Source organism: Notamacropus eugenii, chromosome 3, assembly GCF_028372415.1.
Source record: "Notamacropus eugenii isolate mMacEug1 chromosome 3, mMacEug1.pri_v2, whole genome shotgun sequence".
NCBI classification, from domain to species: domain Eukaryota; kingdom Metazoa; phylum Chordata; class Mammalia; order Diprotodontia; family Macropodidae; genus Notamacropus; species Notamacropus eugenii.
This window is the reverse complement of record NC_092874.1, coordinates 48,505,119-48,527,610: the sequence shown is the minus strand read 5'-3', so window position 1 is coordinate 48,527,610 and position 22,492 is coordinate 48,505,119. Positions and strand designations below refer to the sequence as shown.

At 39.4% G+C, this 22,492-nt stretch overlaps 2 long non-coding RNA genes across 4 annotated transcripts in view; one reads left to right on the top strand and one right to left on the bottom strand.

The window, feature by feature from the left end:
- Nucleotides 1-22,492, bottom strand: part of LOC140530920 (uncharacterized) — a 121,403-nt gene that overhangs the window by 13,427 nt on the left and 85,484 nt on the right. The window lies entirely within an intron of this gene.
- The window catches only part of LOC140530917 (uncharacterized), a 1,083,438-nt gene that overhangs the window by 982,599 nt on the left and 78,347 nt on the right, over nt 1-22,492 (top strand). Inside the window, exons 14-15 of one of the 2 annotated variants that reach the window (XR_011976146.1) lie at nt 3,672-3,952; nt 8,000-8,339. The exons of the other annotated variant lie outside the window; for it this stretch is intronic. This is a non-coding gene — a long non-coding RNA (uncharacterized lncRNA). Of the gene's footprint in view, nt 1-3,671; nt 3,953-7,999; nt 8,340-22,492 lie in introns of those variants that run through there. 2 annotated transcript variants of the gene reach the window in all.

Below are 22,492 nucleotides of genomic sequence, written 5' to 3'. Positions count from 1 at the left end.
CTTCTCCAGCTCTTTTTAAATATGAAGAAACTGAGGTGAACAGGGTGAAGTGATTTGCCCAGGGTCACACAGCTAGTAAGTGTCTGAGACCAGCCTGAGGCCATGAAGATGAGTCTTCCTGACCCCAGGCCTGGTGCTTTATCCACTACATGCCTCTTTGGAAAGACTAGTACTTCCCAAATTATGGTCTTCCCTATATAATCTTCCTCACTTTTTCACTTGGAAGAATGGAAAAGGGGAAGAGAAAAGTGGGGAGATTGTTGGAGAAGGGCTATTCCAACTCCCATTTTATAGCTGAATAAATTAAGGCAGGGAGTGGTTAGGTAACTTGTCCAAGGCCACAGAAGTACTAAATGGCAAAGGCAGAATTTGAATTCAGGTCCTCTGACGTTGTTTTTGACATCTTTATATGTTGTCTCAATATTTGGACAACAGGCCATCCCTCTCTTTTCTCTCTACTATCAGTACAAACTAATGTGGATTTATAAAGATCTTAATTATATTAACAGTATTATATGTGTATGTATATATATACATACACATATATGTGTATTATATATATATATATGTGTATTATATGTGTATATGTGTATTATATATATATACATACATATGTGTATGTATATATGTGTGTGTGTATACATATATATATATATATATACATAGCACATTTATTTATCACTTTCAGGTTTGCAAAATGCTTTCATCATAACAATCTTCTCAAGCAAGCATTCAAGGCTAATCAAGTATTGAAAGCAGGCTCCATTTTGCTTTTTCTTTTCTGTCCTCAATGCTTATATCTTCAACATAGTTTTTGCACATGGTAAATGCTTTGTCATTAATTCATACATTATCCCCATTTGACAAGTAAAGAAAATACTGCATTGAGAGGTTCTATGACTTTTTTTAATGATCATACAACTATGTAGTGTCCCAGGCAAGATTCGAACCCAAGTCTCTTGATACCAGGTCCACTCGTGTATTAAAACATACTAACTACTTCATATTTATGGAACTTTTGGAAGGAGAACTATACATGAATGCTGTGAATCTGCTCTACTCTGTTTATCTAGTTAGGGAAGTTTGTAAATACATTCTATTTGTGAGAGCTGAGACCATCAAATAGTAACAAAAATTGGCACTTGAAGGCTTAATTTTTAATAATATAGAACACAGGCAACTAGGTGGCATAGTGGTTGAGCACTGGCCTTGGAGTCAGGAGGACCTGAGTTCAAATTTGGCCTCAGACACTTACTAGCTCTGTGACCCTGGGCAAGTTACTTGCCTCCAAAAATAAAAAAATAAAATACCATAGAACACAGACCTCAAACTCCTCCTGAGCATCAGTCCTTTGTCCCTTTATTCTGAGGAATGTATCAGATCAACAAATCATTGTGAAGAGAAACAAAGATTGAACTAGTAGCAGTGAAAATTGACAAATGACATTAATTTAGAACAAACATGAAATCTAACCCTGAGACCACTGCTCTAGGATGTCCATTTCATAGAATCATAACTGCAGAGCTGGAGGAAACCTTAGAAGTCACTGGGTCCAAATCTTTCATTTTATAGGTGAGGAAACTGAGACTGAGTGACTTGCTTAAAGTCACACAGTTGGTAAGTGTCCAAGGTAGGATTTGAACTCAGCATTTCTTGACTCAAGCCCAGTGCCCCCCAACTGCCTAATATGTGCTGTAAGTGAAGTTGTATTCTATTATACATCCCCTATCAAAATTTCCCCTTTCAAAATCACTGTATTAGTTTTGAGATAGAGATGCTTCACTATAGTCTGGTCTCAGAATTAATTTGCAAGGTAAGGCTGGCAGGTAATTTGCTGAAATTACCTAATGTGTCTTCCATTCAAATTGGTTATATTTGAAAGCAATTGACTTAGATAAGATATTAATGGATCTTAAGGGAATAAGGATACACCATATCAAGAAAATGTCAGTTGGTGTGAATGAGTCGAGGGCAATTGTATTTACTTTGGCTGTATTTTTTTACGAATACTGATGGTATATGTATAAATTGTTTCCCCTGAAGCCTGGACATTAGGGTGGTATGTCATTTTTGTCTTTGTATCACACAGCACATAGCATAATGTCAGGTGTATTTTAAAATTTTGATTCAGATCTATGATTTCATGAGGGTTAGGAACTGATGAAGAACTTCCTTCCACCAACGCAAAGCATTAACTTCTCTACAGTTTCTAGTTTCAGAGAATTTCTTAGAGCATAGAGAGGTTAAGTGCCTTGTCTAAGGTCACACAAATAATGTTGGTCAAAGTCAACTGAAATCATTCCGACTCTGAGTCCAGCTCTCTCTATACTACAGTGTATAGCGTCTCAGTGCCTTAGGCATGTAGATGACATAGACTCAAAGTCTCTTAATATTTTGCTTGCCCACCTCTGTATATGCTCCACGTTATTGGTATCTTTCCTGAATTGTGGCTTCATTCATCCAACATGAATAACCTGTTGACTGACTAAGGATTATTTTTGGCATCATCGTGGAGGATGACTTGGGGAAGGAAGAGAATAGGCAGGAAGAATAATCAGGGACTTTGTGAGTGATTATTACACAAGAACTCTTAAGATGCTAAATGCTGATTAACTCACTGAGGTAGAATTCATAGAAATTGACCAGTGAATGGAGATGGGGACAGGCTGAGGGATGGTGAGACAGTCAGTCAGTCAACAAGCAATTATTAAACACCTATCATGTCCTAGGCTCTGGGCTGAAAAAAAAGCCCCCACCATCAGGAAGTTCATAGTCTAATGAATGCAGGAATAAAGTATTTATTAAGCTCTTTTTACGTACAAGGAACTGCACCAAGCATTCAGGATAAAGACAGGAAACTAATGTAGTCCCGGCTCTCAGTGGACAATTATCTACAAACAAGTTATATAGAGGAAAAATTGGAAATAGTCTCGAGGAAAGGTGCTAAGATTATGAGGACTGGAGAGGGCTTCTTGTAGAAGATGGGTTGGTGAGACTTCAAGGAAGCCTGGGAAGCCAGGAGACAGAGATGAGGAATGAGAGAGTTCCAGTCATGGTGGGGACATGCTTAGAGTTGGGAGATAGAGCAGGGGGAAGAGAAAAGGAAAAGGGAATTATGGATGATGACTCTGGGTCTTTGTAATTGAAAGAATGATGGTGACCTCAACAGAAACAAGGAAGTTGAGAGAAGAAACCAGGTACAATCACTGTGTTGGTTTTGAGATAGAGATATTCACTACAGTCTGGTCTCAGAATTAATTTGCAAGGTGTGGCTGACAGGTAGTTTATAGTATAGTATCTCCCATTGATAATGGTCATATTGAAAGTAATTGACTTAGAGAAAATATTAATGATCTTGAGGTTTTTGGTCATATTAACTGGCTCCAATCAACTTGAGTGATTTGATTTGCAGAGCAAATATTTGTTAAGATAGCTAAGAAAATGTTCCTGGAATGGTCAGTTCAGTGATTTCATCTCATCACAGAGTATAAATGAATTCAGCAATTTTTTTTTTTAAGACTAAGAAAAAGACACAGAATTTCTGCATGGGAGAAACGACTGGCTATTAGGACAGACATGGATTTTTAGGAGGGCCAGCACCATGGATACACAGGAGAGGGAGTGACTTAAGAGTACTTCATTTTAATCATCTCCCCTGCTTTATTTTCCAGCTCTTCTGCTTGAAGTGAAGCCAAGCAGTTCATTACAATAAGGCAGGAGAGAAAGCTGCTGGCAACTCTGTCACCATGGCAGCGGCATCTGGAGAACATGCAAAATGCATTATTCCAGGAGCTGAGAAGATTGATTTCAGAAGTTGTTCTGGGAGGCTGGATTGTCTGGGATGTTAAATCAATTCTCTTCAAACGCCTGGATTCCGTGCAATGCCATCATCCTCAGAAGAGGAGACCCAACATATTAAATCCTGACATGCCTTAAGGATGGTCAGCACCAGGTAAATGGGAAGCCAGAAAAAAATGAAAAGGAAGAAGGAATGGGGTTAGAGCTAGGAGTCTGAGGGTCTTGAATGCCTTGGGAGTACATTATTATGGGAACTTCATAAATGCTAGATGATGATAACTTTTGAAAGGGAAGAATGAAGTTGTGGATTTTAAAAATGGATAGAAAGAAAGAGTGAAGTGATTAAAAATCCTTCTTTCCCCTAAGAAGCTTGATATTGTTATCTACTACTATTAAAAAAAAACCCCTCAGATTCTTGATAGGAAAGTTGATTCTCATGGTCAAAAGACCTGAGTACAAATCTTAGCTCTAACATTGAGTAGGTGAGTGACTCTGGGCAAGTCACCTAACTGTTCTGCAGCCTTTTCTTCCTTTTTATAATGGCCATTATGATACTTAAAATCCAATCAAATTTCGCAAACACTTACTAAGGCTCGAAGATATGCATGGCCCTGTGCCTATTCATGGAGATGCAAAGATAAGGGGAAAAATAGAACCTGCCCTCAAGGGGCTTATATTTTATTGGAGAGATATAGCATGTATGGCCATGGTTATAGATAGATGAAGATATGTGTCAGTATGTATACATATGTCTGTATAATCATGCTATGTAAGCTTATACAGGATTATTTGAGTTGTAAGGTAAGTCTAACAATGGGGTGGTCAGGGAACAACAAAAGCCTACTGAGATCTCTTTAATCCTACCTCTGTCATCCAGGCTTCGCTCTTTCCCCAGTTTTGTGCCATTTGTATACTTAATAAGCCTGCCCTCTCTGTCTTTATGGAAGCGATTGATAAAAGTGGTAAACATGGCAGGCTAAGCACAGATTCCTGGGCTCCTGTACTCGAGACCTCTTTTCAAGCTGATATGTAACCGTTAATGACTACCCCTTGAGTGTGGTCATTCAAACAGTTCTTAATTCATCTGTTAATACAACCCACATGTCTCCATCATTTCCAAATCGATAGCATGAAATATTTTGTCCAACGTTTTGTTTAAAATCTAGGTAAATTATCTACTACTAGAGAAAAACTACATTATTTCCCTGACTTACTGGTTTGGTAACTAAAAAAAAAAAAAGAATATAAAGGTATACTCACATGACCTATTCTTGATAAAGTCATGTAGGCTCTCTATAAACGCTGCTTCATTTTCTAGACGTCCATTTGTCTCTTTAATAGAGTATAACCTGGGGAATAGTTAGTGAGGGTCCAGTCCTCAGAACATATGCAGGGGACTCTTTTTGCTGCCAGCCTATGTGGAGGATTTGGTGAACTTGTTTCTCATGTACATAATAATGTGTAACAGACATGCCTTGCCCCAATTAAGAGCATATGCAGGTACTCATTCATTATTTCCTGTCTGCTTACAATATGGTAAATGCAAGCCCTTTAATTTTGTCAAATTTTGACAAACAGGTCAAACTGCATCGTCTCTTTCCTGGTGGTGATTTAGAGAAGAAATGCTATTAGCTCCTGAGTGAGAAGAGAGATACCCAAAGCCTTTACTTCCTCAACTAGACAACCATATGGGCCATGAACATAAGTCCCTGATATTTCTTCTGTCCTTGTTCTGTTTCTTTCCTGGTCTTAAGGAAAAGAATATTGGACAGAAAACAGCCTTGTGAGTTTTACAAGTTTGGAAGAGCCAGCAGAATTTTCCAGTAGCTGAGCTTAGTGAGCAGTGACTTCTGAGGCACAATCTACTTGACCCATATCTTCAGTGGATAGATCTGGCAGCCACGACACCATGTGTTTGCTGTAGGCAAAGGAGCAACTCATTAATTTGCTAGGTTGTGCCTGGAAATTAATTCAGTGGAAGGAGGAATATGTGTCACATCCATTTTGAATTTTAACCTACTTTCTGCAGGGACCAAAGTGGTAAAGCAGAGAATGTGGCTGTAGTTGTAAGGAATATGTTTGTACTTCTGGTTTTGCTCTAGTTTTTCCAATAAATATCACTTTGTAAAAGATGTTAACTGCTTATAGGAGATATCAAATTGCTATCAAATAGTTAAATGATGCTGAGGAGATTCCAGCGGGTATTGGTGAATGATAATGGGGCAGTATTCACTTGTGATTGGTGCTGGGGGCTTGAGCTGATCATGTTCTAGAAGGACCCTAGTAGATCAGTAAGACACCCCCAGAACCCTGACGGTGGAGTGAGGTCAGATGAGCACTGGGGCCTTTGACTCATTAGGTCACATGAAGGTTGGAAAAGTTACTCTAGAGCTAGTAAGATCTACCAGTGTATCTCAAGATTTTTTTCTTCTTCAGAAATTGAAGACAAGTTCATTGGAAATTGGGAGGCTCTAGTTTTTTCCTTCTAAGAAAACTAGGATAACATTTATTGTTCTCTAGTTCTGTGGTATCTCTCCCATGCTCTACAATCTTTCATTTATGACTGATGGTGACTCAGTAATCATGTTTACCACTTCTTTCACTACTTTAGGTGTAGTTCATTTAGGTTAGGTGCCTTGAATTTGCAAGGACTGCTAGGAGCTTTTACCACCTCCTTACTATCTTGAAAATTAACTCCCCTTGAGTCATTTCTGTTCTGATATTTCCAGTGCACATACCATTCTCCTTGGCAGAGAAAACAGAAACAAAAGAACTGAGTGGCACTATATTCTCTCTGATGTCATTGACCATGTTATTGACCATCTATCTGAAGCATTGGGCCCATCCCTACTTTGATCTTTTCCTTTCTTCCAATATAGCTAACCCCCATCCCTCATCTTTTTGTTTTTCTTTCCTGATCAACCATAGCTCATTCTGGGCTTTACAACACCTGACACTATTCTTATAGGACTGTTTTCTGTCTTTGCAGAGTTCCTCTGTCGCCTGCTTTTGTTTTCATCTTCTGCACATTTCTTTTTAAAAATTCAAGTTAGTTGGTTAGTTCTGTGTACACCCACATCGTTCTTTTCAGAAAACTCATTTTTCCTCTTCTTTGTAACTGTTTCCCTTAATGTCTTCAAATTTTCATTCTTGGCCTTCTAACATCCCTTCTGTAGTGATTTCCCCTATAATTTTTTATTCAAGGGAATTCTATCTATCCCTCTTCTGAAACATGGTTTCTATCCCTTTTTGAAACATGGTCTACTAAAATTTTGCATTAGATTAGCCTGTTCCCAGATTATCCTTCTCTATCACAGATTTTGAGATGTAGCAGTCACTTCCTCATCAAGGTTCCCATCATTTCCAATGCAATAACAAGTTTTTCTGGCTAGTAAGAATCATATCCAGAATATAAAATCACTTCGATAGTTCCTCTACATTTTAAAGGATGAAATTATCAACAAAGCAATAAAGATGTTACTCAATGCTCCGGTTTTTTGTTGAAGAAAGACAGCTTGAGTAAATGTTTGAAAAATCAAAGTTCCTTATCACCTTTCAACAAGCCTCTGTAGCGGACTTTAGACCTGTTTCTTGGATTCTTCATCTATACTTTTTTTTTTTCTGTCCATAGTAGTATACTTTGCTGACAAAGTCACTTATGTCTCATCTTCACCCAAATGTTCTCCATGATGCTTCCCCACATTGGTTCCTGGATGTACTCATACAAATATGCCTTCTCCGTATCCTATTCCTTTTTAAGAAGACAAAATATCCAGTCATCTGATAAAGTACTTTGGCCCTTTATTATGACTCATGACTGGTTTGATTGTTTCCCCATCCTCTTCCCAATTTGATGAATGATGACTGACTATACTGACCAGTTTATCACTTTGGGGCGTGTAGACATAGAGTAAATGAGGTAGTTAGGTATTTGGGATTTCGGAGTTTTTGAAAGGTTTGCCTCAGAAAGCACTGACTCAGACATTTGTAGCTCATGAAGTTTCTCATCAGTCATCTGGGCCAAGGCCTGTAAAGTTTCATTTTCTGTTCTGTGAAAGTTGTTATCATGGGGGTTGGAGAATGGGTAAGAGTGACTTCCAAAATTCTGGATATCACATGTTTGAGAAACCTCATCTTTATGTGACCTAACTGCCATTTCTAATCATAATGGGCTGAACAGATATTTCCTGTTTTGTTTCAGCCTAAGTGAGCATGTGGAAACTTGAGAGGAGCTAGTTTCCAGTCATGAAGACTCGGGGATTGGCATTGTATGAGGATGAAGTCTCCTATTTGATTGAGAAGTGGGAAGAACTAATGACTTGGGGTGCTGAACCAGAACTTAGTCGGTAAGCAAAAGTAGGTAAACAAACAAACAAACAAACGCCTTAAACTCTCCCTTTCCTTCGTGGCTATGGGCAAGGCATGCTTATTTTGAGCTTGTCTTGAGAGTGGGAAGGGCGAATGAATATTACAAGCTGGAAGTTCCCAGGTGACCCTGTGAATTTTGAAGATCCAGAGGTCCCAGAGGACCCAGAGGTCCAAGTTGAAGGTGGGAGTAGCAGAGACATCCACAGTCGGTGGGTAGTGGCATATATTACTCTTATGTTTCAGTTTCTTGTAAGCTCTGGAGGTCAGACCTTTTTATGATATTGTTATGGCAAATATATTTTCCCAGTCTATCTCTTTTCATTTTATAGTTACTGCTTTTTGTCAGGTGGAACCACTGTCTTTATTAATTCAATCTAAGATCATGCTGAGTTTATTGGTCACTCTACCACACAGCTAACTAGGTTTTCCATCATTAAATATCCAGATTGTTTTTACATGTTTTTACATTTTACATGGAAGAACTGGTGATGTTTAGCCTGGAGAAGGGAAAAATTCGGAGGACGTAAGAACTGTCTTCAAATATTTGAAGGGCTGTCATGAGCAAGACAAATTAGATTTGTTCTATGTAGCTCCAGAGGGCACAACCAAGAGAAGTAAGTAAAAGCAGCTGAGATTTAGGCTCAAAATGAGGAACTAGCATACTAACAGTCAGAACTCTCCCCAAAGTGGAATCACATCCATCCCTCATTGGAAGTTTTTAAGCAGATGATCATTTTCTGCAGGTTGTAGAGGAAATCCTTGATCAAGGATGTGTTGAATTAAATAGCAGATGGGATATGCCTTACAGCTCTAAGACACTGGCCTCATTGCCCTCACCCTGCGCTTGGGCAGTTGGTTATTTGAATCCTATTGGAAGACCTTGCATTTAACTCTACTGAATTTCATGTTAATTCAGCCCATCATTCTAGTCTATCTAGTTAAAGATTCTCTGATTCTCCAAAACCTATCAAAGATCACCGTGCAATCTTGTCTGACAATGTTTTTAGTACTTTGGGATGGAGTTTGTGCACAGCTGATGACTTGAACTCTTTAAGGATATTGAAGTTCTTACTCTCTTAAGATTTCCTCACTTATTTTTGGTTTCAACTCACAGCTAACCATGTTTTAAAATATATCTTTCTTAGTCCAAAGACCACTCTACTTGGCAAAAGAAAACAAAAGAAAAGTAGGAGTTGAATAGTTCTGTCTTCTCTTTGTCATCCATTACCACTGTCCCATTTTGACCTTACACAGTACTGCTAGCTTGTCTTTGATTTCTGTCTTGCCCCTGGCATAGCCTTTATAATAGAAGAAAAGTCCTTTTGGTCATCCTTTGCATTTATCATCGGTTTTAGCTTGTCCTTAGCCTTAGTATTTCTGCCACTATTAATACAGGACCATGCTTCTCTTTTAGATTTATTTGCTGTTAACTGCTCTTGTTGCCATTGCCATAACCTCTAAAAATCTAAGATTATTGGTAAGGTACAAGCTAAATTGTATCTATTTTGTTCCTTTTGAATAAAGTATTTCTTTCCATAGTCGTATTCTGATTATGAGCCATGACTGAGGTCAAATTTGTCTCCTTCCATTAGGATCTCTAGCATCACCCTCAATCATCATCTTAGCTAACATTAACATAACATAGTAAGATTCACAAAACACTTTATATCCTTCATCTGAACCTCATAATAACCTTTTGCAGCAAATACTACAGATATTTTTATTCCCACTTATAGATAAGGAAAGTAAGGAACTGAGAGATGATGACTTGCCCATGTCTACATTACCACATTTACTTTCTCATCCCTATTTTGTTCATGTGGTATATCTGAGGCTGTGGGTTTTAGTACTTGATCTTTAGGGATATGAGTTACTGATTCCCTCTATTGCTTTTCTTCTGGGTAATTTTTTCCTCCCTCTCCATTTTCATTTGAAATTCTCTTGATTGGATTTGACATATTCCAAATAAATGGGGTTTTTTTCCTATTCACTACCCAAGTCTACTTTTCTCTTCTAAAGTTTCTGTCTTCAGTCAGCTGAGCAATGATGAAGATAGCAACTGTGCCCCTAAGGTCTTCAGTTTCTTGACTGGTCTTAGCAATAATTCCTTTTTTTTCTTTTCAATTCATAGGACAAAAACAAGCATTTCCATAAAACAATACAATAAAAAAAGATTGCACATGAAACTGCAAATCTGCTGTGTACAACTTGCTGTTCCTTCTGAATATACAACAGTCATCGTGTAAATTTCTCTTTTATCCCCTTTTTTCTTCTCCACCCCCACCCTTCAGATGGCTAACATGAGACATGAGAATAAGTATGTGTGTACGTATATACATATGTATGTGTACATGTAAACATATATGATTTTATATGTGTGTATTGTATATATATTTAAAATTATTATATACATATTTCTATTTATCAGTTCTTTCTCTGGATACAGATAGCATCTTTCCTTATATGTCCTTTATTTTTAATTTGTGTATTTCTAATAATCAAAATTACTTCGTCACTCAAAGTCTTTCTTAAAAAAAATATTGCTCTTACCATATACAGTGTTCTCTTCGTTCTACTCACTTTGCTCTTCATCATTTCATGCAAATCTTTCCCTGCCTTTCTTTTAGTGCAGTAGCAGTCCATCACAGTCGTACACCATAACTTGTTCAGCCATTCCCCTATTGCTAGAGATCCCTACAATTTCCAGTTCTTTACCACCATAAAGAGTGCTGCTATAAACATCCCATTCATATTCAAAATTATAATCACTATTTGGGAATTTCCCTCCATCTTATTTTTACTCACTATTTTCTTTCTTAGCCTTTACCTTATACCTATTACTTTATCTTCCCCTCCTACCCTCTCACCACCCACTTCATCCACCCCTCCAAAAGTCCCCCTCCATCCTGTCCCTCACCCTCTCCAATCCCAATTCACACAGCCCTCTAAAAACCCCTCCTCAACTCTATCCCTCAGTTTTCTCACTTCTCTACATGTTGAGTAGGATTCTATAACCTTCCAGGTGGACATGTAGTTTCCTCTTCAACCCAAATAAGAGGAAGTTTTCAACATTACCAAGCCTCAGGTCCTTCTGTCACTTGCCTCCATATTAATCACAGAGAATGAGCAGTGATCTTTGAGTTTGAAAAATATAGCTACCCCCAAGCTTCTCAGCCTTGGTTCAAGTTAAGCCTACTCAAGGGAAGGTTCACAAGCTCCCCCCCACCCCCTCCCCTGTTTCTCTGATCTCCTTCCTGAAGGACCAAATCGTTTAATGACCAGTTGTATCATATAACATGGTGATAATGAACATGAGTGATTTATTTAATCAGGAAAATCTGCATAAACCACAAATACTCTAAACACCTGTGACCCAAAGGAAGCCACCTCTCCACATGTGTCTGCTGAGGAGTGCTGGGTTTGACAAGGCACCACAGGTGAAAAGCATTCATGGCAAAAGATCAGCATGAGAACCAGGAAGCATTGGAAAAGGTCTTGTTCTCTTTCCTCTGATCACGAACTAGGAAAACAGGACATCAGGGCTAGATTCTGACCACAGTGGCATATGTATGTATTTATGTATATACATACACTTACAGCCATGTATAGGTGTGTGCAAAATTTACACATGGCATGTCCCAACAGTCTTAGTGCATTAATGTTTTTAAACTAGTTTGAAACCTCACTAAGATTTTTGGGACACTGTGGTGTGTGTGTGTGTGTGTATGTTTGCATATGTGTTTACATATGTATATAGGGGGATATCCCACATCCCAACTTTAATTAATATGACTAATAAAATGCTCTATCCCCTAATGCCTTTCCCACTTGAGAATGTCTCTTTGAACCTACCACAGTGATGCATACTTATAGTCTCTGCTTCTGAGATAGCGGAAGTTGATGGATCACTATATTTTGGGGGTTCTAAGGCTGGGGTTCTAAGAGTAGGGCCAAAGCCATTTGGGTGTCTGTACTCAGTCCAACACTTATGTGGTAAGGCATAAAGAGACATTTCTAATGAATGGCCTCTACCAGCACCCTCCTACATGAGAGGGCAGTAGTAGTAGTAGTAGTAGTAGTAGTAGTAGTAGCAGCAGCAGTAGTAGCTGTGGCAGTAGTAGTAGTTAGTAGTAGTAGTAGTAATTATCATTTAATTAATTATCAATTAATTTTTAAGCTGATGTAGCCTGGTGGACTTTTGGCTAGGTGCCATGTGTAGAATGTTTGATTACCTGTACTAAGGCACCGATCCCAACCTCTGACTCCTACTGACTTCTTTCTTTCTTTACTCTCTCCCTGGGTTCATAAGCAGTCTGGAGTAGAGATAGCTCAGAGATTACTAGAAGGGCAGAAATTCTCTCTCTAGTCAGCTCCCCTCAACCTGGGCTAAAGAAAATCTTCTCTCCCCTTCGGGTAATCTTTCCTTCTCTCCATTCCAAGCAGCACAGTAATAGGTGTGGCCATGAACAATTACAAATGGTTATACAGCTTAATAGCCATTACAAACAGCCAACAGGATTCCCCTTGCAGTTTAAGACTTGGGGGTGAGAAAGGTGGTGCATGAGACCAAGTCTCCCATCTTCCTGGCCACTCTGCTGCTCCATCAGGTCTTAACTCTGCTTGCTTTCTTGACATTCTCGCTTCCCAAAGTTTCCATAGCAACATCCTTGGGAGAGGGGTTATATTGACATTCATGCAATGCTTAAAATTTTTCTAGGCACTTTACACACATCTGAGCTTCTCAACAACCCTGGGAGGCAGCAACCACCTCCATTTTATAGAAGGGGAAACTGGGGCACAAAGAAAGAGATTAAGGGTTCAATTTGTCCAGTTTCATCCAGTTAGTGAGTTAGTATCTGAAGCAGCATATGAACTCAGGTCTTCTTATTTCTAGTTTTGTACTCTCAGGCTGCAAGAGTGGAAGTTAGGTGAGGAACAAAGCTTCAGAGGAAGCCCAAAACAGAGAAGTGGGAGAAGACCAAGTCAAACCGGGAACCAAGTTTATCATTGATTGGCAGTTTTGTCATCCTCAGGAGCACTACGGCAGCTCATTCTATGGCAAATTTGTGTGGGCTAGCTATTACCCATCTTCTTAAAGAGGTCACACTGTTACACATGTATGAGTAGGATCTTTTGTGGGGGCCTCTATGTATATATACACATATGTGTGTGTACATACACACACAATTGGTAAATTGTGTGAATATAAACATAATTAGTCAATTGAATACACACATATATATTATACACACACACACACACACACACACACACTCACACACAATTTACCAATTGTCTTTGCTCGGGGGTGATTTTAGACAACTTTAAATCATCTGCATGAAAAACAATGAGATTTCACCATTTTCCCAAAGAACAACAACTTTCTCTAGTCACTATTTGATGTGTATAGATGAAAATAACACAAAAAAATAACTCTTTAAAGGATCAGAAACCATTAATGAAATGAGCTCTTGCTGAGCCCATTTAGACAGGGTGTGGTTGACAGGTGAATAAAATTGAAAAGCTAAGGAAAGAAAAGGGGCAAGATGAATTCCAAGCTTTGTTTCTCTGAGACAGGACAACAGTGTAAATAGAGAGTGATATAAACATAAACTTCTATGGGTTATCCTTTATAAGTCATCGTTTTCAATTCTGAATTATATTACATAGGTTTAGAGCTGGACGGGGCCTTAAGGCTCATCCCTTCACTCCCTTATTTATTCTGAAAAGAGGAAACTGAGGTTCAGTGATTTGCCCAAGGTCACAGAAGTCATAAATAGCTGAGCCAGGATTCCAGCTGAGATCTCTGACTCCAAAACCAATGCCCTTTATATTTTTCATTTGTTTATTTGCTGTTGTGGTGGTGGTAGTGATGGTGGTTGTGGCTGTGGTTGGTTTGCTGGTTGGTTGGTTGGTTTATTAGACTGGGTCTCCCCCATCTCACACAGGCTGGACATATAAGAGATCCACACTAGTCCAATCCCACCTTTTAGGAGTTCTAGATCTTTGATCTTCTCTATTTCTGATCTAAGCCAATTCACCCCTTTTTAGGCAGCCTGGTATTCCTCCATCAGAGGAGGTTACCACAGTCATGCCACATTTGGTACAGACATCCCATCGGGCTCACAGCAGCTTAAAACTCCAGAAATGTACCAATCTCCATCTCCCCTGGAGTTTGGTCTACAGGCATGTCCCACCACTCTAGGTTCCACACCATCACTGAATCACTGCAAATATGACCCTTTGGTCTGGGTTTTTAAATATTTTCCATAGCTAAAAGAAATTCTAGCCTTGAAATAAATAAATCAAGACTGAATTGCAAAGAAAATAAACTGTGATCTTTCGCATCTGCCATTCACATTTTTTTTTTCAGATTAAGGCCATTTAGGGGCGGAGCCAAGATGGCAGAGTAGACAGACACACATACACTAGCTCCGAACCCACCGCCCATAAAATATCTGTAAAAAAGAGCTTCCAACAAGTTCTGGAGCAGCAGAGGCCATGGAGCAACAGAGCAGACAAGATTTCTGTTCCAGAGAGCCTGAAAACCTCTCACAAAAGGTCCTCGCACTGCGGACCCAGAACCCAGCCCTCCTTGGCCATGCGGCGCCGAGAGGAGCAGATCCGGGCGGGCTTCAGGGACGGAATCTCCAGCGGCCACATGGGTCCCTCCCCCCACAGGTGACGAGGGTAGGTGAGAGAGTCTCTTTGGTGGGTCGAGAGGGGAGTGGGGTGCCCCCATAGCTCAGGCCCCCTCAGGAGGCAACAGCAGAGGCGGGAGCAGACCAGGGCTCCCCAAGCAGGCAGGAACCAGGATCCATTGTTGAAGGTCTCTGCATAAACCCCCTGAGGGAACTGAGCCCATGAGGCGGCCCTGCCCCCACCTGAGCACCTGAACTTGATCTCACACTGAATAGCAGCCCTGCCCCCACCCAAAGCCCTGAGGCTGGGAAGCAGCATTTGAATCTCAGACCCCAATCTCTGGCTGGGAGGATCCAGAGGCAAAGTGGGTGTGAAGAGAATATTCAGAAGTCAAGTCACTGGCTGGGAAAATGCCCAGAAAAGGGAAAAAAAATAACACTATAGAAGGCCACTTTCTTGGTGAACAGGTATTTCCTCCCTTCCTTTCTGATGCAGAAGAACAATGCTTACCATCAGGGAAAGACACAGAAGTCAAGGCTTCTGTATCCCAGCCCACTCAATGGGCTCAGGCCATGGAAGAGCTCAAAAAGGATTTTGAAAATAAAGTTAGAGAGATGGAGGAAAAACTGGGAAGACACATGAGAGACATGCAAGCAAAGCATGAAAAACAATTAAACACCCTGCTAAAGGAGACCCAAAAAAATGCTGAAGAAAATAACACCTTGAAAAATAGGCTAACTCAACTGGCAAAAGAGGTTCAAAAAGCCAATGAGGAGAAGAATGCTTTCAAAAGCAGAATTAGCCAAATGGAAAAGGAGATTCAAAAGCTCACTGAAGAAAATAGTTCTTTCAAACTTAGAATGGAACAGATGGAGGCTAATGACTTTATGAGAAACCAAGAAATCACAAAACAAAACCAAAAGAATGACAAAATGGAAGATAATGTGAAATATCTCATTGGAGAAACAACTGACCTGGAAAATAGATCCAGGAGAGACAATTTAAAAATTATGGGCCTACCTGAAAGCCATGGTCAAAAAAAGAGCCTAGACATCATCTTTCATGAAATTATCAAGGAAAACAGATTAAGGCCATTAATGATGAGTAGAGAAAACAAAATGCTTAAAAATGGTAGGTATCCTTCCTCTAGGTAGAAAATACAGGTGTCCATGTACATGTATACAGATGTATAGATATACGTGTGATATGCTCATTGGGTATAGTATAAGAGGATTTGGATCTGAATCCCAGTTAGACCACTCAAGATCTGAGATACGATAGCTGGATATATAAAACTAGATCAAAATAGAGGATGTGGCTATGGATATGTAACCCTCGGGTGCTGTATAAATGTGAGCTACTGAGACCAGCAGAAATAGCAATATAGGAGGAAGTAACACAGGTCAGATCAGTAAAACAAAGAGTGAAGCAGGGCACCCAAACGAGAAGTGGTCAGGAAATCCAAGGAGAAGCCACAGTGGGTCATTCTTCCAACCCAGATCTGCCTAAGAAGGGAAGCGAAGCATTGACTAAGCACCTACTCTGTGCCCGGCCCTGTATTAAGCACTTTACATTTCTCATTTGATCATTATGTTTATATTATATCTCTCAACCTCTGTGGGTCTCTGGTTGCTCACTTGCAAATCGAGGCAATGTGATTAAATACTCTATACGTTGTTGTTCAGTCATTTCACCTGTGCCCAACTCTTCAGGACACTGTTGGGGGTTTTCATGGCAGAGATACTAGAGTGGTTTGCCATTTCCTTCTCTAGCTCGTTTTTATAGATGAGTGTGAAGTGACTTGCCCAGGGTCTAGTAAGTGTCTGAGGCCAGATTTGAACTCAAAAGGAGGAATCTTCCTGACTCCAGACCTAACGTTCTATTCTTTGTGCCAAATAGCTGCCCCACTCATTATTTAGCTCTAAATCCTACAATCCTATGATTGCTACTCATGGAGTCAGAACCTGGTTTCTAAACCTGATGAACATTTATGGCACATGTGATCCTGGGATACCCCACTGAGTTCACAGCAATGTAGAACTCTAGAAACTTACTCAAGTGTATGGGCCATTGAGAGGAAAGCATTTTTTAAAACTGTATAATATAATGTAATGAAATATGATACGATATAACGTGACATAACATAATATAATATAAATCAATGAAGTAAGAAAGGAAGAATATCTGAATGGGCAGTCAGTAATTGTTCCTTTTGAGAGGGGAAAAATGACCAGTAGGACTCAGATATGATTGAGCCTGGGAACAACCAAATTACAAAACTCATACAGGACCAGAGGCAGATGTCACATGACCATTCAATTGTTCTCCAAAATCTTCCAGGGATGTTTGGGAATTTTCCAAGGTATAAATTGTGGCAGAAGAGGGATCAGATTTCTTTTAAAAACTATTAGTAATTGCCCCAACTCTTCATCCACATGGGTATGAGCAAAAGTTCCTTGGAGGAACTGAGAAAAAAGCAGATCTGTGATTTCTTAAAGATACAAACTTTCTACGTGGAAACTCCTCTTGTAATGCATTCACATCTACCCAGAAGCACATTCAGGGTTACGTGAGTTGCCCAGGGTCACATGGCAGGCAAGTCCAAGACCAGGACTTCCTCCACAGTAATAATAATAGCTAGAATTGATGTAGCACTTTAAAGTTTACAAAGCACCTTACAAGTATTATCTCATTTTATCTTCACAGCAACCCTGAGAAGTAAGTGCTATTATTATCCCTGTTGTATAGATGAAGAAACTGAGTTACACAGCTGGTATCTGAAGCAAGACTTGAACTCAGGTGTTCCTTCCTTTGAGTCTTATGTTTTATCCACTGTGCCATCTAGCTACAGAATATAAGTTCCTTGAGGACTGAGACTATTTCAGTATTTCCTTTGTATGACCCAAAGCTAACCAAAGCACAGAGTAGGCATTCAATAAATCCTTGTTGAATTGAATTGAATTGAATTGTCTCAGAAGGATTGTCTTTCAAAATACTCCTCTTAAAAGGTTACATTTGAGGTACAGTCAAGACAGCAGAGTAGAAAGATGCACCTACTCTAGCTCTCCCTGCATAGCCCATAAACTACCTGTAAAAAGTGACCCTAAACAAATTCTAGAGTAACAGAAGCCACAAAACAACAGAGTGAAAGAGATTTCCATCCCAAGGCAGCCTGGAAGGCTGACAGGAAAGGTCTATCACACCAGACTCAGAGAGGAGTGCAGCCTAGCCTTGGCTGCTTGGCAAGGCAGGGACAGGACCAGAGCAGGTCTCAGGGTGTGGAATCCCTGGCAGCAGCTATGGTTCCCAGATTGCTCAACCCACAAACGCCAAAGGCAGCTTCAAAGGTCAATGAGAAAGCTCTTTCACCTGGGTGAGAAGGAAACACAATCTAGCCCCAGTCCCAGGTGGCAGCAAATTTTTGTAGACATTTTTGTAGCCCTCGAACTAAAAGCCCATGGGGGAACTGAGTGGCTGATCTGGATCTCAGCCCTGAATGGCGACCCTGGGGTGAGGAAGAGTGCTGATGTGGTGGAGCTGGTGGAGACTTTGAAGATGATCCTGGACAGAAAAGCCTGGGGTTGCTCCCAGACCAGTGCACAGGCCAGGAGAGGAGTAACTCCTCTCCCTTGATTGTGCCACCTTGGAGGAACTGAGAATTTACAAGTCCCTAGAATATACCCTCCAATTGACAAAGGACTCAAAAGTCAAGTAACAGCCTGGGAAAATGCCCAAAAAGGGGAAAAAAATAAGACTCTAGAAGTTTACTTTCTTGGTGAACAGGTATTTTCTAACATACTTTTGGATGAGGAAGAACAATGCATACCATCAGAGGAAGACATAAAAGTCAAGACTTCTGCATCCAAAACCTCCAAAATAAATATGCAATGATCTCAGCTCATGGAAGAGCTTAAAAAGGATTTTGAAAAACAAGTAAGAGAGGTGGAGGAAAAATTGGGAAGAGAAATGAGAATGATGCAAGAAAATTATGAAAAGTGAATCAACAACTTGCTAAAGGAGACCCAAAAAAATGCTGAAGAAAATAACACCTTTAAAAATAGACTAACTCAGATGGTAAAAGAGGCCCAAAAAGCCACAAGGAGAAGAATGCTTTCAAAAACAGAATTAGCCAAATGGAAAAGGAGGTTCAAAAGCTCACTGAAGAAAATAGTTCTTTAAAAATAAGAATGGAGCAGACAGAAACTAATAACTTTATGAGAAACCAAGAAATTACAAAAGAATGAAAAAATAGAAGACAGTGTGAAATATCTCATTGGAAAAATAACTGAACCAGAAAATAGATCCAGGAGAGACAATTTAAAAATTATGGGCCTACCTGAAAGCCATGATCAAAAAAAGAGCCTAGACATCATCTTTCATGAAATTATCAAGGAAAACTGCCCTGATATACTAGAAACAGAGGACAAAATAAATATTGAAAGAATCTACCAATCACCTCCTGAAAGAGATCTGAAAAGAAAAACTCCTAGGAATATTGTAGCCAAAATCCAGAGTTCCCAAGTTAAGGAGAAAATATTTCAAGCAGTCAGAAAGAAACAATTTGAGTATTGTGGAAATACAATCAGGATAACACAAGATCTAGCAACTTCTACCTTTAGTGATTGAAGGGTGTGGAATATGATATTCCAGAAGTCAAAAGAACTAGGATTAAAACCAAGAATCACCTACCCAACAAAACTGAGTATAATACTTCAGGGGGAAAAATGATCAATCAATGACCATCTCTTATCAAAGAGGCAAGAAAAAGTTTTTTCAATGGAGGGGAAAAGAGGGGAGGCCAGAGGGAAAAAGTGAAAGCATACTCTCATCACATTTGGCTCAAGGAGGGACTAACATGCACACTCAATTTGGTATGAAAATTTATCTTCCTCTACAGGAAAGTAAGGGAGAAGGGGATAAATTGGGTGTAGGGGCATGATAGAAGGGAGAGCAAATGGGAGGAGGGAGAAATTAGAAGTAAACACTTTTGGGAAGTTACAAGGTCAAAAGAAAAAATAGATAAATGGGGGGGAGGATAGGATGGAGGGAAATATATTAGTTTTTCACAACATGACTATTATGGAAGTCTTTTGCATAACTACACAAGTATAGCCTATATTGAATGGCTCACCTTCTCAGTGGGGATGCATAGGGAGGGAAGAAGGGAGAGAAGTCGGAACTCAAAGTTTTAGGAACAAATGTTGGGAATTGTTTTTGCATGCAACTGGGAAATAAGAAATACAGGTAATGGAGCATAGAAATCTATCTGGTCCTACAAGAAAAGATAGAAGGTGGGGATAAAGGAAGGGAGGGGGGTATGATAGAAGAGAGGGCAGATTGGGGGAAGGGTGAATTAGAATGTATGGTGTCTTGGGATGGGGGGAGGGGAGAGATGGGGAGAATAATTTGGGACTCAAAATCTTGTGGTAATGAATGTTGAAAACTAAAAATTAACTAATTAATTTTTTAAAAAGTTACACTTATTCCTGTGATGCTTCCTTTGTTTAGATGGATGGATAGATAGATATACAGATATAGAAACATACAGATAGGTGATAGAAAGACAAATAGAGGAGAGTAACAGAGAGGGAGGGAGAAAGAAAGAGAAAGAGAGAAAAGAGGCAGAGAAGAGGAGAAGAGAGGAGAGGAGAGCAGAGGAGGGGAGGGGAGGGGAGACAAAAAGGAAACAAGTGAAATTAAATGTTTTGGGGGGGATTTCCTCTTTTGGAATTCTTTCCTCACCAGATGAAAAGTCTTTTCCAATATGTTGGGTCAAACTTTGTTTTGTAAAAACCCCACAGCATTTGCCAGCTTGGCTATCCACCTTATTTATCTGACTTGGTTCCAAGTGATATGCCTGTCTCCAAAAATCAATTTAATAGATCTACAACTCTTAATTAAGTCCCTTCTTAATTAAGTCCCTCCTAAGTGACAGGCACTGAGCTGAACATTGAGGATATAAAGGCCAGGAATGCCTTCTCACAAGCAGCTTACCATCCTCAAGGGAGGATGATTTGCCACTAGGAACAGTATTCAGAAGAAGGTCCCACAAGTTCTGAAGATAATTCCAACAGAAGAGCTTCAAAAACAATCGGAGCAATGGTATTATCCTTAGAATAAGGTTATAACTGCCCAATGGGACAACTTTGAAGGATGGCACTCTCTTTTTTAAATTTGTTCGATAAGGCTATGATAGCTATCTTCAAGTATGGAGAGAGCTGTCATGTGGAAGAAATATCACATTAGTTCTCCTCGGCACCAGAAGGTGGAACTAGAAGCAGCCAGGAAAAAAAATTATTCTTAATGTTATTATTTAACTATCTAATGATCATGATGATCAGAGCTGTGTAAAAATGAAATGGACTGACTCCGAAGACCATGGTTTTCCCATCTTTTTTCCCCTATTTTCCCCCTAATTTTCTCACTGGCAAATAACTAACATCCCTTGACTTCAATTTCTTCATCAGCGTAAATGAGGGTATTGTTCTATGGTCATACTCTAAGTCTAAGAGCCTATTTATTTGGAGAAGCCCTTAAATCAGTAACCACTGACTCTTTGGGAATGGAAACATCTTCCCACTGCTTGTTTGGGCCCCATAAGAGTGCCACAAAGCAATGGAATATTATTGTGCTATAAGAATGATGAACAGAATGATTTCAGAAAAACCTGGAAAGACTTAGGTGGACTGATGCAAAGTGAAGTGAGCAGAACCAGGAGAATGTTGTAACAGTAACAGCAATATTGTTCAATGAAGAACTGTAAATGACTTCGTTATTTTCAGTAATACAATAATCCAAGGCAATCCCAAAAAGACTCATGATGAAGCATGCTATCTTCCTCCAGAGAAAGAACTGATGTTGTCTGAATACAGACTGAAGCATACTTTTCTCTTTCTTTCTTATTTTGTTAGAGTCTTCTTGGAGAAAATACCTAATCTGGAAATGTTTTACATAATTGCACATTTATAACCTATATCATATTACTTGTTCTTTCAGGGAGCGGAAAGAGAAGAGAGGGAGGAAGCTATATAGTTTGGAACTCAAAATTTAAAAAAAAAAAAAGGTTAAGAATTGTTTTAACATGTAATTGGAGAAAAAAAATTTTAAAGAATGCCACAAAGCAAATATTTATTTGTAAATAACAGGCGATTTTAATTCTTTGTGCCCTGAATATTTTAAAAACACCTCTTGAAATGATCAGGCAGGGTAACGGGGTATATTCACTAAATGGTGCTAGACTGGCTGGCCTAAAGTAAGACTCCAACAATACTGAAAAACTTGAAGTCTTGGTATTATTTCAAAAAGGGATTTTTTTTCTCCCATATTCAATTTCACCCTAAGTCGTGAACTATTCAGACAGCACCTTTCATCAAACAGAAAGCAGATTTGATTAATGTGATTTCTTTGTGAAAAATCTAAGAAGATTAAGGAGTGGTGAGGTAGGCCATGTATGCCCCTTCTCAAAATGACATCTAGTGAACTCTGAAGTTCTTTTCAGGAAACAGATTTTCCCCACTAGCTACATCTGCAGGAAGGGAAAGAATCTATCATGGGGGAAATTTTTCTTTTTTTTTCATTCAAGTTTCAGGCTCATGAATAGGTCAACCAATCTGGGAGTTGATATTGATTTCACTGTATAACAAGGTGGAAAAGGCCAGATTTCAAGGAAACATTTGCAGACTGG